Source organism: Sabethes cyaneus, chromosome 3 (assembly GCF_943734655.1).
Source record: "Sabethes cyaneus chromosome 3, idSabCyanKW18_F2, whole genome shotgun sequence".
In the NCBI taxonomy this organism is placed as follows: Eukaryota; Metazoa; Arthropoda; class Insecta; order Diptera; family Culicidae; genus Sabethes; species Sabethes cyaneus.
Window position 1 is genome coordinate 186,569,648 of NC_071355.1, and position 17,459 is coordinate 186,587,106.

A 17,459-nucleotide genomic window follows, 5' to 3' on the forward strand; every position below is an offset into this window, starting at 1 on the left:
ATCCAAGGTGCTTCTATGTTCATGTTCCATATATTCCGGAACTTGTTCCCACTGTAACTTCGAAATCGTACATCCGATCCAAATTCTTCTCAATAATGTTCTTCTAGGCCATAAAATCTTCCATTTGGTAGTTGTTGCGGTTGAATCGGTCAAGGCATTTCCAAAAAACACATGCTTATTGATATATTTTTACTGCTGTGACTGTTATGCGTTTATTTGTAATATGGGACTGACATAGTTTGATATTTTTTTCAACATTTTGGGAACAAACATAACTTTTTTGTTTGAAATATTGAAAGAATAGTTAGTTTAAAGATGATTCCCAGGTTTATCTCAAAAGTGGTGAAAAGTCAGATGGGACTGTTATGCGTTTATGGGCAGTTTATTCAAGTCGCTTTTTGGCCAAATTAAAGGTGATTTTGTCCTACTTTTCTTGGAATGGAGAGATGTAATGATCAATAACTCTGAAAACCGCTAGGACAAAACCGATCTCTTTACCTCCCAGAAAACTATCTTTATGTGGATTCCGATGGAAGGGTATTTGAATGCGGCCAAATTATTCATGTTACCCTAATTAATTTATTTTGCTCAAACTACAAGAAACAGACAAGCGCTATGAGCAAACATGAAACTATTTGAATGCATATAAAAATAAACTTCTTTTCGTGAAACAAGATTGAATTTATCATAGCGAAATCTAGAGATATTCAGTTTCACATCGTTAAATCTAGGGAAAAATGTCGTCTATATGGTTAAAACACCAAGCAATAACTTTATTTATGGCGAAAAAACCAGGGTAAATGCCCTTCTTTAGCAAAAACTGCTTGAAATGGATGCAGCACATCATTGGAATTCTTTTAAAAATGTTTTTTTTTAACAAAAAGATTGAGCCTAGCTCATGTCATGTAAAATATGTCTGATCGGCAATTATGAAGATGCCTCCATCGAAACAACAAGAATGGAGCCGCATGGTTTTCCAGTATCAGGAGTTTAAAAAATCTCTCGAGATTTCTAATAAACGACTAAAACATTAAAAAGTGAGTTAAATTGTTAGAATTCATTCATATACATCTATCTAGAATCTGAAATCTTGTTATCTTGATGAATAAAGTTCGGCTTCACAGAAAAAAACTCAAAAGTTAAAATTGAAACACCGTCTGAATTAGTTTAAACATTGATTTGCATGCTAGTTCCGCTCATTACTTTCTCACACCTGTGTGTCCTATCTACGACACTGCACTTCTCATGAGCAACACTACTGCGAGCTCCGGGATACAACTTTCCGAGGAGCAGGAAACTGACGATTATTTCGTTGTTTATTATTTCTCACGCACTCTACGATAAGCCCGCTATAAATCAGAACTTGATAGCATTTCCGTTATTGGAAATAGTTTTGCGCGAAACTTTCCCGGGGCGGGACGCTCTCGTTCTGGTTCTCGTGGCTTCTTTCGAAGGCAAAGGCAAAGTTTTCCCTTCCGAAAATGTGCGGGAACGGCTTTGCGCGTTCCGATAAGCATAAACTTTAATATTGTTTGTTCTTGTTTAGTGGGAGGTGTTATCCGGGCAAGGGATAAATTGGCTTTCTTCGCTGAAGGCAGAAGACTTGTTTACACCCGCAATATTTGCCGCATATTCAAGTCCGTAGACGGGGGACGGATGTTGTCTTGGAGATGGGGAGCGGCACGGCACGCCAACCGGGACTGTAGACTAGCTTTCGGCTTTCGATATCTGATGGAAGTGCAGCGGCTCTGCAGCTGACGCAAATTGGAATACCGGAGATCATACTGATTGGTCTAATCAAAGCGTAAATTCCGATTGAGAGGAAGTAAAAAACGCTTCTTCATAGCAGTTTAAAATTGGAATGCAAGTACATTCCTTACTTGGAAGTGGATTTTATCTGACGAATATTAGGCTGGGTTTTTCTGGGGAAAAGGATGCGAAACTTACTGTAAGTTCAAAACCGTTCGATCGTCAGTGTTGATGTTGCCTCCTAGGGAGGTAAGATGTTTCTGCGAAATCTTATCTGGAGGCAATGCGAGACATTCAAATCCGTGGTTTAACATGCGTATCATTAATATATCATACTGCTTGTTGTGGTTTGCGGCTGTCGGCGCGAAACTTATGCATTAGCAAACTAGAAGCTAGAGCATGTGGATGATTTAATTATGCATCAGGTTCCTCAGCTGTGGCGTAACTATTGCTATTGCACGGGAGCGATAATTGCTTCCGCTTGTATTAATGTGCATCCAATTATGTTTTGCCAGTTTTCCAAAGCGATGCACTGTTATTCGATAGAGAATTGTTTCGAAAAGTTTAACCACAGCTTTGCGATACAATCGCGTGCTGACAGACGCTTGTTGTTGAAGGCTGACTAGCCAATGATTAATTGCTTTGTTTTTTATTTTTCTTTCCTGTTAAAGCGAAGTGCTGGTTCATTAGTGATTAAATCTAAACAAAGCTGTTTAAATTGGTAATTGGATCTAATGCTTTGATTGCTTTTTGTGCGTATTTTTCAACAAACATTTTCATTTTATCAATGTGATGACTAAGTTCATAGGACTTCTGTGCATATGGAATAAATTTAATATTACTTTCGTGCACCGTCAAACTCAGCATCGTGCAGTTGCTGGCATTCAAAAGTCGCGTCTGTAAATTGGAAGCTGGTGCTGGATTTGAGATACATGCCGAATTCGTGGAAGACGGTGAGTTTCAAAATAAAAGTTGGCTCATACTTTGCCATGAGGGCTGTATTATTTTAGGCCGCTCCTACTTTCTACAGCTTCAGTTTTGGTGAAATCAGCAAAGTGTTGCCTCCAGCAATTTGGTACATAAAACTGAAGATTATGGTGGTGTCTGGTGTCTGACCATTTTGCTTCGAGGTTGACTGGTACTGAAATTTGAAGCTGGCCTCTTCGGGGGAGGCCCCAAGTAGGATAAGTGAATGATCCCTAAATTGTACCGTTCTTGAATAGGTAATCGAAAAAAACAAACCGTATAAACCATGAAACTAAGTTGGTTTAGAACAACTTTGCGGTGTTGCTCCTGTGGTGATCGTCATTCAGTTGACCGACTCGAACATAAGAAGCCACAAGTTGAATTAGTTTCCCTTAGTCCTTTTGAAGGCAAACGTTCTCATCGTCAGACCAGTCTCGACGATGGATGCTGTTCACCATAACTAGTCTGATTGGAAGTTGAAGGAAAAAGCGACGAAAGCAAGAGTCAGCTCATTCCTGACACATATTCGTCTCTGTGTTTTGTCTGTCAACCAAAATCGCTTTCGACGTGGTTGGTGGCCGTGAGCGATGAATCTTTTGTGTGCCAGGGGTTGAAATATGGTCGTCACTCGTCACCAATAACCAACAGGCAAACAAAAAAGGACGAAAAACGACGAAGTGTTCCATTTCTGCAAATTATGCCGTGAAGACACTCGCCACCAAGACCGAAGGTGGCTGGTTAGTGCCTGTCTATGGTGGTGTACGGTACACCATTAATCATAAATCCTAGGAACTTTTGCGATGGCTAGTCGGTTGCCTGCTTGAATGGCTGGCTGGTTGGTTGGTTTGGTTGGTTGAAAGAAACCGGTGCAAAGGAAAGATTTACCGGCGACACTTGATGTGTCGCACGCGTCCGGAATGAATGATTGCCCTGACTGAATGATTGCCGTTCTCCGGACGGCATAAAAACTTGGTGCCGAGTAGTGCCTCGATTGCGATGGAATTGCATTGCAACTAGCCGTACCGGTTCCTGTCGTAAGAAATCCTGTCGTAAAGCTAACTTTTTCGTTCATTTAACGGCAGTGCTGAAATATAATAAAAATGCATCTGTTTAGCGATTGTAAATCACGTGCAAGAAATAAACATTTCAACGGCAGAGAATGCAATAAACATTACTGTTGATGACTTTTAACTGTTGTACTAAATCACCATTAAAATAGTTCCTGTATAAGAAATAAAATTTACGGAGTATTGCAGCAGACTGTCACACGCGATAATACCTAGAAGTCTGCGGAATGCTGCACCGTTTTCAGCACAATATTCTCCAGTAAACGTACGAAATACAAAACATTCGCAATTAATGATCTACTCGCCATCTCGATGGTAATTTAATGGCAATAATATTATTTAATCCCCAGGTCCCACGTAAGGCATACTGTAAAATTTAATGTAAAACAAAATAATTTCTGTAAGATTCGCTAACCATTTATCCATTTATTTTCTAGCTACGCTCGGTTTCCTCTCCTCAAGTCAATTTAGGTCTAATTTCATCTCCGTTGCAAAGTCTCATTTTAAGCCTAATTTCAACTTTTAGGCACAACTTCAAGTATAATTTCAAGTCCAATTTAAAAACAAATTTCAAGTCTGATTTCAAGTCCAATGTCCAAGACAACTGTTTTAAATTGAGCAATATGATAAAATAATGCGCCAAAATGTTGATTTTAAACCACTGGTCCAAACAGCGAAATACGTGATCGTGTGATATTGCGCCGGAACGTGAAGTTTTTCGGATGTAGTGTCTTTAGGAACATTTCTTGGTATAACAAGCCCCTTCTTGTGAGAGAAATCTTTGGGTGATTAATTCCCTTAAAAAGTGAGATACGATTATTATATTCGAAATACAGGTTTGATACTTTCGGCAAAGTTGTAGTAAATATCAATACAAACAACTTTATCAAAGACACCATACTTCTATCTCTTCATGGAAAATAACTCTGAAGCGTTATACGTGGGCATACCCTTCAAAACGGTTTTTAAACCCTGAATTATTCTGGTCAACTTTTACGCGTTCATAGTGTTCTAGAAAATTGTTTATCTTGCTGAAATCAACGTTTTTGTAGAACATTATTATACGTTATTTTCTGAAGTTTCGAAGATTCTGAACTTTTTTGGTGAAAAATAGTACTTCTTTGAGCTTAAATATTTCCCAAGGTGGCAATGCGAAAATGCAATGGACTCGCATGGCGTTTTATTTTAGAGACGAATTTCTTTGTCAAAAGATCCCTTTTATTACAAGTAAAAACAAAAACCATGCGTCTCCATTGCATTCTCGACACTATGAAAACTTTCTTTTCTTTGGTCTACACATCATGGAAACATAAAAAGTGAATGTTTTCAATGTATTTGCGATAATAAAAAAAGTTTGGGCTTTAGTCCAATATTTTTTTCTGAAAAGCTCATTGAAATACTTTCCATTTGGTATTAACATCATTTAAATCGGTTCAATGGATCAAAAGTTATGAATTTTTAAAGAAAGAAAGGTGGAAAAAATGGTTACTTTTGGGACCACACTGGCTCAGAAAAGAGAACCTCAAGTACCAAATAAAAATACGGATCTAAAATTTACTGCAAAGGAATAAGTACACAAAATTTGAATAAAACCGGAGCAATTTTGAATTTCGATATGTCTGTTTTTCATAATATTGCTGAGTTAACATGCATTATGGCTAATGGTTGATATGAATAAAATGAGACCTATGCGTAAAATTACGCTAAAATAATACATAATTGAAGAAAATGATCAATATTAACAATATTTTTTGTTCATTTAAATTATTTTGAAGCAATTTATTTTCTCCCAAAATTGTCTACTTTCCAAATATATCTACCAAAAATTTTCGGATGGGTAGATAAAATCGGTAAACCACTGTAGTGGCAGATCAAACAACTCCTACCTAAAACTACAACAAAAAACCTGTTAAAGCAATTGTCAATTGTCTAAATCTGTTTGTATCCTCAAAAGTTATAGTTGTTTTAAAAATCCATCTCAGTCATGCACAGAGGAGTATTTGGACCAAAAAGCTAGTCAAAAGTAGGAAAGTTGAAACTCTTTCAATCCCCTTCAATTAAACCTCGCTGTCTTCCCAGATACCTATCACACAATGTAACGTTAATTTTGAAACCATTTGACTTGTTTACATCTTGCATAGAGCTGTCAAACTTCGAGTAAAAATGGGCCGTATATTTTCGCTCATGTAGGTAAGGATGTTGCCTTTCACATTTCTAAGGCTATATAAATCCTATCGACCAGCTGTAAAAAGGCTTTTGAAACTCAAAGATTTTACAATTATTTGTTGATATAGACTTTAGTTTTCAATGAATACAATGATGACAAGCGAGCAGTATTTGTTACAGCAAATTAGCACAAATATGTTGCTACTTTAAAGTGATATTTGTTTATGTTCTCACCTTTTCTCATCACAATCTTTGATGCCATTTGATAGCTTAGAGTCCCGGGAAGAGCGTTGTGAGTGAAATTTTTGCAACTGTTTGCAATTTCAAGAAATAAAAACTTTTTACTAAATGATCAAATATTCAATTTCGCAGCATTTTTCTTATGATAAATTATACTATCATGAAATTTCAAGCATTTAAAATTTCACCTCTATCTCTCTCTCTCTCTCTCTTTCTCTCTCTCTGTGTGTGTGTGTCTGTTTCCGTTCTTCAACTATCAGTAAAAGCAATATCAGAAAAGTTATGCTACACTACTAGGTAGATACAATAGATACTTTTGACCAACTATTCGGCGCAAATACTCCTATGTGTTATGTTTACAGAATAATTAAAATGTACTACGGGTAGAATAAACGCCATTTTGTTTACGTTGACAATCTCATTCTAACAAATTAAGTTACCAGAAATTTTTTTGCTTATTTTCGAGTCGAAAATGAATGTACACTTAAAATTTTTTGACGCAATTAATAAAAGTAAAACTTGGAAAAATGCGGAAGGAGAGAGCAATGCAAAATTGTACAAAATATACTTAAGTTAGTTATTTGGAAGTTTTTATTTTATTTATTAATTGCGTCAAATAATTTTAAGTCTGCATTCATTTTCGACTCGAAAATAGGCGAAAAAATTGCTGGTAACTGTTAGAAAGAGATTGTCAACGTAAGCAATATGGCGTACAGTGAGAAAAAATATCTGTGCAAAAATCTGTCCAATGCAAAACAATGAGAGTGAAAGAGAGGGAAAGTCATTTGGCAGACTATTTCTGTCTCTTTCACTTTCGTGTAAAAGTTCAAAAATCTGTTTAATCTGTGTAATTGGCGAAAATACTGTATTCTATGCATACAGATTCTGTACAGGCGATTTCTTTCAAATATCTGTTAACCACAGAATAATCATTGGCGTAGCTAGAGGGGGTGCCTGTGGTACCAGGCCCCCTCCAGAATTCCGCAGGCCCCCTCCAGAAATTTTCCTCATTGGAATTGGAAACCGGGAAAAAACTCAGTGTATATGTTCCCGCTATGTAGATATTTTCTTTTTCACTAGGCATCGCAAAAGCGTAGTTGTCGTCGTCGTCGTCAGTAGTTTAGTAACACCCCGGCTCATGCGTTCATGTTTCAAGCGTTCGTCTCCATTCAACTAAATCTTGGGCCACGTCTTACTAGTGCTGTTGTCCGTATGCACCAGCAATCCCAAATACACGAGCCCATCTGCCACTTCTACTTCGTCGCCATCAACAGTTACCGTCCGCGAGAGGCACATGTTTGTTTCCTTTGAGTATTTGGTCTTGGCCACATTTATGTTTAGAACACTTGTCCTAGATTCCGATTCCGTCGGATCACCCCTTCAAGCGTGATGTTGAATAGCATGCAAAATAAGCCGTCACCTTGTCCGAACTTTCGCCGCGTCTCAAAGTAACTCGAAAGTATCCCCGAGATGCACACGAAACACAACACTCTCTCCAATGTAGCTCTGCCCAGTTGCGTCAGTTTATTCGGAAAACTGTGTTCGTGCATCATCTGCCATAGCTGGTCTCGATCGACTGTATCGTAAGTTGCTTTGAAATCAATAAAGATGTGATGCGCGGACAGGTTGTACTCCCGACATATCTGGTAATTGCGCGGACCCTCATCAAGCCGTCTGGTATTTCCCTACAAAACCTTGTGCTATCGGTGACAGCCAGAGTAACAAGATCATAATCAAAAATTTTTTGGAAGGCACCCCCTAGGCCCCCTCCAGGGAAAGTTCCTAGCTACGCCAATGAGAATAATCTGTCTATGTGGCAACTGGCAACCCAGTTGACAGGTTGGTTGAGCAATTATTCAGCACTGCAATTCATTGACGAATTGTTTTGAAGGGTCGAAAACTGAGAAAGACAAACACTGTCAGTAGTTCAGTTGTCATGTCCATGGGCTGACAGATAAAATAATATAACCTGGGGTAAACCTGAATGCGTTGAATGCGTTTTATACTCCTTTTCATGCAGGGCTGTCAATTTTTTCGAGCAGCAGTGCTTTAACAACATACCAATTATACCATTCTGATCAGTAATATATCTAAAATGTTCTAGCACGAAACAGAAATGGAATTTTAATTTTTTTTCGAAGCGTGCGGCCTTTCATGATTTTTGTTTCCTTTTTACTGCTGGATTCGTTTATTTCTAATGATAAGGATAACGGGGATTGGAAGTAAACGTCCACAAATCAACTGGTGATGGAATTGATGATGCATTCATCGATTATAATTTAAAGCAACTAGAGGAAAATGCATGTGTGAAAATATTTTGACGTCTATGAATAGAATAGCAAAAGTCTAAGAGGCAATGCAATTGATAATATATTATTCAAAAATTATTGTTTCACTCCAAACTGTTTAAAAAATGTTGGCATGGACCAGTCTACCTTCTCTACCTTTTCTAGCTACCTACCTTTACTTGTTTGTTGAAATTTGCGTAAACAAATAAAGAACGTTTGAAGCATGAACCTGCAGAAAGGCAAACGTAAACAAAACGAGTAAGAGATTGTTCTTCTACATATGCTGGTTCCTCTGGTACTACAAAAAATTTTACACGGTTTCTTTACCTTTGCCCTTTGTTGGATTAAATAAATTTTACTAACTTATTTACTTTCACGACTTTCATTTTTTGACATAATTATATACAAATACAGCAAAGAACAAAAGTTATCGATTCACAATCAGCAAGAAAAGTGTGCAATTGTGCGATACGCTCATTTCAAATGTAACACAGGATGAGCTTTTGCTTCCATAGTTGATGCCGCGAAAATGAACGTTTTCCTATAAAAATTATAAATCACTTATTATAGAAGGCCTTAAAATGCGATTGCAGCGCCGTCATCATGTTAGGGGGTAGGCAAAATTCGATTGTCTTGAATATGGACATAATTCATAAATTCATACCTTGTGAACCAAACGAGTACAAAAGTTTCTTATGAAAAACGTTAGTAACGTTTCTTAGCATATTCACAGATTAATTACCGATGGCTCTAAAAGTAGTTCGTCTGATAGTGCTCTTCAAAATAAACAAAAAACTCTTCAAAAAAAAAAAACAAAACAGAGAAACGAGGCAGAAGGAGAAAAAACGGAGAAGAGCACGAAGGAAACGTGATAATAAATGGAATAGAAAAAAAATTCGAGAGAGAGAGAGAGAGAGAGAGAAAACAAAAAAACTGGTATGAATAAAAGCAAAACGAAAGTATAAACGCGATAGAATGGGAAGGAAAACGAGGCTTAAAAAGAGGGAAAAAGGTCAAAAAGAAGAAAATGGGAGAGTAAACGAGGCAGAACGAGATAGAAAACAAGAAGAGCGGACAAAAAAAGATGAAAAATAAAAGAGAAAAGAAGAAAAATGAGAGAAATGGAAAAACCATGAGTGAAATGAGGTATAAAATGATTATAAACTGGTCAGAAAAGAGATAAAACAGGATAAAAAAGAAATAAAATGAGGTAGAAATGGAGAAAACGCGGAAGCAAGAAATAGGAGAAGCCAGAACAAAAAAGAGGAAAAACAGATCAGAGAGGAGAGAGAAAATAAAAACAGAAGGGATAGAACGGAACAATAAAACAGAACGTGGCAGAAAACGAGGAAAACAGGACATAATGAGAATAAGAACGGAACAGAAGAAAATCAAACACAGGATAGAAAGGTAGTTAAGAAGCGAAAAAGACGAGAGCCGGGACCGAAAATTTAAAAAAATAAAATTCGTAACGGGACAGAAAACGATCGAAACTATGCCTGTAAATGTGGAAAAACGGAACAGTAGGATATCAGGACTACGGAAAAAAATGGAAAACGAGAGAGAATAAGATGAACAAGAAAGAGAATATGCAATAGAAAGAGAAGAAACTGATAAGGAAAAGAAGAATAGCAAGAGATAACCGATAAAAACCAATAGAGAAAACAAGAAAAACGGGTCTTACGGAATGTAAAAGGTGAAAGTTGGCGCAAAAAGTAGGTAGACACGACAGATGAAAAAGAAAAAAAAGAAGGAAAACGGACTAATGAAATAGTTAAAACGGGAGAGAAAATGACGCAAAGCGGGATATGAAAAGGGAAAAAGCGAGCAACAAAATTCACGTGACAGAAAAAACGAAAACACGGGGCATTGAGAAGAGGAAAAATGGAACAGCCGAAGACGAAAAATGAGAAGGAATGAAAATGAAGGATGAAAAAAAGTAAAGGAGTTAGAAAAAGATGAAAATTGGAAACGAAAAAAAAGAATTGCAGATACGGAAAACTCAAGTATTTTTTTACGCGATTTGTTTTTTTGATTATTAAGACAGCTGAGGGGCCATTCACTTATTACTCAATGTATTTGGGAAAGGCCCGACATTCGTCACGTAGTTTGTAAATGCTCCCTAAGTTGACCCGTTTTTAAGTAATCGAAAAAAACATGTTGTTCAAATGTCCGGATGATATTCTCACCATTTTTTTTGCAGAAAATGGATGACGTTATAATGTCCGAACTCATCAACCAACCAGTTCCGTATTGGGACATTTCGTTGAGAATTGGCCGAAAACCTATGAACACCACATAACAAAGCGAGATAAGGAAGAGAATACCATGCATAAGGGTTTCAGGCCAATAAGTCTGACACTAACGCTTCTTATGTTGATTGAGAAAATTACAGATAACTATATCCGCAACGAGGTTTTAAAGAGCTCTCAGTTGCGTAAAAATCAATGTACGTGCCAAACGGAAAATCTACGGAAACCGCACTGCACTGTGTAGTCACGTTAATTGAGCAATTACTCATATAATAGGAGACGGCTCTTTGTGCTTTCCTTGATATTGATGGAGCTTTCGATTAAATATGCTTTGCTTCAATTATTACGGCTCTCTTTCAAAACGGAATCGACTACACTACAATGAGCTAGATTCAAGTAATGCTTTTGAGCAGAGAAATCATTGGGAGATACGTCGGTCACGATTTCGGTGATCAAAGGATATCCACAAGGAGTTGACTGGCGCTTGCTTTTGTATATTTCGATTGCAACTGAGGTAGGGTAGATGATCCATTAGTTGCGCCACTAAGCACAATACAACTTCATTTTTCTTGTTTATTGAGGTACATGCTTCAATTTATGCTTGTGGGATATAAATTTATCAAATACAAGGTATTTGTCACAAGGCAAGACAATTGCTTTCGTTGTGCGAGAAGCTTTATAAAGAAAAAATGAATTTTCCGATTCAATTATATTGTACCAACAGTTGCGCTAATGTTTCGTTAGTTAAGTTTGATGTTCCTTTAATTGTGGTATTCCATATACATTGCTAGGTTGCTAAGTGAAAAAACATCGTAGCAAAACTATAGATGAGCGCCTATAGTTGTGCGCTCCAACTGCGCGTTGGATTTTGGAAAATTGGCATTTTAGCAAATAATGCTTTAGTTTTAAATGGTGTAGTCTAACTACCAATACTTCTAAAAACCTGTTTTATATAATGAATGTAATTGTTTTATCTAAAATGCTACGGTGACGAAAATATGCATTAATAATGAATAGTAGCGCAACTATTGGTACTACCACAACTATTGGATCACCTACCCTATACGAAATCATATCTGAACGAAAAAGTTATATTTCACGCCATATAAGAACATATATGTACCAAAGTGGAGGCGATATACGTGCGAAAATTTTGACAACTATTTGTAATTCTATTTTGCGCAGTTTTTGTAACACGCAACTAAATACTCCTGAATATATGATTAAGATATAACCAAATATTGCAATTGTCTATCCTGCTTTATAATTCACAGTCATGAATTGTATATGAAGATACGCACGACTGCAAAACAACTTATTGTTCACTTCGATTTGACATACTCTAATCATTATACAATTCCAATGTGAAATTGACATGAAAACGATTTAATGTGAACTTTCTATTACGATTTTGTGTTATCTGGGTGGTGGCCGACACACTCCTTCACAAGATATCTCAGCTTGGTTATGAGACTATTGCTTAGGCCGTTTACGTATACTGATTGGTCTCAGGGTGAGCTTCAGTGATGAAGTCAAACTCCTCGAAATAATTATGGATAAAAAACTTAATTCGGCTGCCCGCCTAGATTATGTTGTTAAGAAAGCACTCCGTTGAAACCAAATAAAGGGTAGTATTCGGAATTGGAGCACATGATTACAACTACCTAGCTCAACTCCTCCAATGGGTTTTAGCAGTCCTATGTAGAGCAGTCAGAGACTTCCCCAAAAGAAGATCATTAGGACTGTCACAGTGGCCTTATAATCCAATGCCCTTGTGGCCTACAAAGAAAGCCTCGCTGCTTAGTCTGCACAGGGCCTTGTGACGCCGGCTCTGGCGTGTAGGGAGCAGAATGTCTTGCGTCCGTGGCAACAGCGTTGAATGCTATGCTTCTCATATTACCTCGCGTCGGTATTGTGTGCTTCTCGCTTGATTTGCAACTTTGGAGCCGACGATCTTTCCGATTGAGTACAAGTACCAGCGAACCAGCGAACAGCCCTGGCGGGTGTTGTGGGTTCGAATCCAGTTATAATCTCAGATTATAGCCGGGATTCGAACATACGACGACTGGCTTATTAGGCCAGCATCATACCTCGAGGCCAACTGGGAGGCTACTTCGGCAGGTAATGTATGTAATTACGTTTTAAGCAACAAAAAGTATCTGGCGTGGAAAAATATCTTTGATCTCCATTTGAAGTAAAAGGCAACAATTAATTGTCTGCGTGTAATGTAAGTATCTATCATGGAAAGCACTTAACACCTAACGCAATAAGTATGGAAATGAATTGGAAGTCGACGTTCGTTCGTAGAAAAAAGTGACATTAAGGGTATCAGAACCAACGCTCAGTAAGCTGAATATAAGTTCGGTGTGAAGGGGTTGGTATTTTTTCCATTATTCACCTGCCTTATGCTAGAAGTTTCTGTGAGGACACACAATTGAATTAACACTTGAGTTTAGTAACAATTGTGTGCTCTAAAAGTATTACAATTTAAACCGCCGGAAGAGGATTTTTTCCACGCGTTCACGGGTAGGTTTTTTTTTAATTATGCATTTTTGTTTCGATTACATAAATTAATTATGCAGTCAAACACGCTAAGTGGTTGGTTTCATTCAACCCTCCACTTGCGAGAGCAATCGGTGTTATTACAATGTTATTGAAAATGTTGTCAGGCACACAGTAATTGGCAGTTGATTGACAATTAATGAATTAAAAATAATTAAAAAAAAAGCTCCCAAGGGTTGTTTTCTTTGAATTCATTTTTCAGGCACTACTTCGTGAAGGTTATGGTTTATATTGATTTTGTAGAATATTCTTTGCATAGCACGAAAAACCACGATTAAATTTGGCTGGCAGCAAAGCATATCTCAAATTCGTTTTCAAAGAGGTTGAACGACGTTATCATTTCTACGGGACAAGTTTGGTATTTGGTTAAGTTCGAAGGTGAAAAAGTTAAGTGCTTTGTTTTCTAGGAGGGTTTCATATAACTTGGAAGTAGTTGGCACAATACTCTGAGTTATAATGAAAATCAGAAGATAATAAACACCAAAATGAATTTACAAAATACACATAAAAGTTTCCATTTTATTCTCCCATGGAAGGTTATGCCATATGTTACGAAATGATCATACAAAAACACTGCTACTGATAATTATGATCATGTGACGGTAACAGCGAAAATTTACTTTCATGAGCTATTTTTCAGCTAGATTCGGTCATAAAATGTAGCACAAAATGAGCATACTGCACGCGTAACCGCAAATTGTACAACGGTTCCCAGTAATTAACCCTGATAACCACGACATATCCTATGTATAGGTATGCGCTTCTTTGTAGCAAGGGTTTATTTCTAGGATGGAAATATTATGTTCACGGTTTGGAACAAAATATTTTGCGGTTTACGATGCTATAAGTTTGACTTGCACTTGCTGCTGTTGCAGAATTTATTACGATGTTAATCCAGTGCTCCATAATTATTCTGTATGAAAAATAATCAACAGTTTATGACTGATAAGTAGGGGAAGTTTAATCCGATGGAATGAAACTATTCGCTTTGGCATCATTATTATAGTGAAAAATACCGTTATCAGTTAAATTATTGGTTTACATATATGGATAAGTTAGAACGACTGTTTAATTTGATATTTTATTTCAGCTCTATTTTTAAAATTGAGTGACAGCCGGTGAAAAATAAAATATTACTGGTTGGCATAAAAAAGTTTCAAGTAATGCAGTCGAACCTATTGAAGGAATAATGGCACAGAACAGACATAATTTGCAGTTCTTCAATCATTAATAAAATTGACCTGCTACGTTCTTAGTGTATTTTTTGAAGTATTTTTCGTTTTTGGTGTCAAAAATTTAAGTATATAGCAGGTCGAGCATAACAAAGAAAATGGAACCGTGTTCCTGTGGGACATCAACATCTACTTTCAAGATGTCAAATGAGAAGGTGTCCAAAAGTAGTTTATAGTTTCATATTTGTTGGATCTTAGAAAATAGGGACAATCACTTGAATTTTGCTGCAGTAGAAAGAAATGAAATTATAGTTGGTGACAGTTGGTGGATAACGTTTCCTAAATTCCAGCCGAAAAAACCCGGGTATATATTTGTTTTTATCATCTGATACTTTACGGTGCAATAAAATAATACTGGCCATTAGCTTTGGCTAAAAACAATATAAAGTTCAGCTTTTCAATCAGACTTTCATTTTACAAATCACTTTCTTTCCAAGAGGGCCCACTTGAAAACAAACAGCACGAACATACACTTCAGTTTAAATACGTCAGTAAATACAGCTACAGTGCGGTGGAGTGTAGATTGAACACTTCTCCCGATCGCGTTCAATGTAAGGTCTTATTATTTCGTCCGTAACGGTTGTTGTGCTGTTTTTCGGATGCTCTTTTCGTTCGGGTCAGTAGTACCAGCACTTTTATCACATCACGAAGTGAAGCTTGACAGCATAAAAGAGTAATTCAACTCGTCCTCCATCGCCAGCACTGCACTGCTATGTTGTGTCTGTCTCCCAGGACCTGCTCTTCTAACCTGCTGGTAATTGTGCCAGTGAGAAACAACAACATCATCATAAATTCTCTTTTCGAAAATGCCGAGCTTCCAAACAAGCTTCTCGTCTCGTGGAAAAGTAACACACCGCTCTGCCTTTGTTTCAGAGAGCAATCTCGCACAAGCTCGTTAGTTGTTCACATTTTCGAATGTACCCAGCCACGCCACGGTGCGGAACGGAATCGTAGATTGGTTAGTGTTTCAGGACGAGAGCTTAGATCATCGCTCTGCAGCCGTGTTTCTGGATCCGTTTCGCATGAACGAGACGGGCCAGCTTGATAGCCCACATCATTAGGAAATTTCTCGTATTGTGTCCTAAGCGGGGTAAAAGTTTCACTGTAAATCCCACCCATTTCCGCCTTACTGCGTTGGAAAATAGCCACACAAATTCTGTTGCATATTCCAAGCTCGCTGGTTTGAGCTTTATAGCCCGCCTGCACATCCGCTGCCAGTTGGAAGATGTAATCGAGAAAAAAACGAGTTACAACTCGTAATGGACCAAGCAGTTGACGCTGTGCACAGGATTCACAAGTAAGAGCGAATTGTATTTACGGCATGGTTAACGAACATAAATTAGATAGTAGACAGTCGTGCGAAAACCATTAAATCAGAATATCCATGTGTACAGATATTGCTCCAAATTGAACGTACAAAAGGTTTCTACGTCGATTGTGGTTTGACTAGAATATTTCTTCCTTTTTAAAGAAGAATTTTGATAACCAATGAAACACAAAAATAATCGTGCTGAAAAGTGGACAATTAAATTAAATGAACAGATGATAAAAAGCATATGAATAGTTGTCTTCATACAAAAGTAGATGAGCAAACAATAAGAGATAAATAAACGTAAAGGGAAAACCCGGCAAGCAGACAAACAGAAAGCAGCGGTTAAACACTTGCGAAGGCTCTGCAAGAAGGTTTTTCAGTACTCTTGATACGTCAACCATCTGAAGAAGATGAACTTACGATGCATTAGTAACAGAATTACCTGAATGCCTTCAATAGTTTTAATGATGTTCCAGTAACAATTCCAAATCCAAATTTTAGCAAGTTTTATTCAAATTTTACAAAGTTTATTGCGGTAATAACCATTTATTATAGCTTTACAATAGACATATGCAATACCAATGTGAATAAACAAGGGAAATACTGATATGTACTTGACTACAATACATAATAATAAAATTCACATTTTCTCTTGGATAGAGAAAAAAATAATATAAATGGTACAGACTGAATCAGTGACACTGACAATATAGACAATCCAAATTTAGTGCGTAAGATTCTTCACGGTGATAATTAAGAACTAATGAATCTTGTGTTCCTCAAGGCAGCAACCTGCACCACTTCTGTTTAAGTTATTTTTACGCAGTACGTTCACGGTACAATAAGACAAACACACTCTGCACCTTATTTTTATTTTGATAATTATTTGTAGTACAAACAGTAGAGTATAGATGATTGATATTTCTTTCTTTCTCTAAGCGCATATGAGTTACGCTCATTATAAGGTGCGAGACTTATTTACCGTATCAGTAGTAAACGTTTCCTAGATGATTTAGCGTGAGACGGTTGAAGGCCGCGAGTATTCGCCGGCGACCTGCCGTCGCACTATGGGCCAGAAATTAAAATTTCGGGACAAATATATTTGCGGTTAAACGGTATGTCTCAGCTCAATGTGGTCTTCGGCAACTTTTTGAATGAAAAAATGATGCATATTATGAAGGGGTCGGGTTAAGTGTTACTTAAACAACAATTTAAGTAATAACTTTTTTAGTAAACTTTTTTTCACCGTTTTGGTTTCAAAACATTAAAGATAAACCAATTTCAAGTATTTTTTCTGAAGATATTAAACTTCTACCTTTTACCCATTTTCAGCAATAGACCTTTGTTTATAAACGACCCCTCAAATCACATTTCTTCTTGTAACATGTTTATTTCAACAGACAGCTCAATGTGATGTTCTAGACAACATTTTGCACGTAAAAGAGGAACATTTTTGCTGAAGACTGTTTTGCTTTTTCTGCATTAATTATAATAAGATATAACTGTTTTTGGGTTAAAAACCGTCTGATGAAAAATGTGTATTTTTCAAAAGTGGTGTCTTCGAAGATGTAAAATAATAAAATATAGCGCATCTTCTTGCACTATTAGGGCGATCATGAATTCAC

General features: G+C 37.1%; 1 protein-coding gene across 1 annotated transcript in view; it reads left to right on the forward strand.

Moving 5' to 3' along the window:
- Window positions 1–17,459, forward strand: part of LOC128741600 (facilitated trehalose transporter Tret1-like) — a 546,799-nt gene that overhangs the window by 192,440 nt on the left and 336,900 nt on the right. The window lies entirely within an intron of this gene.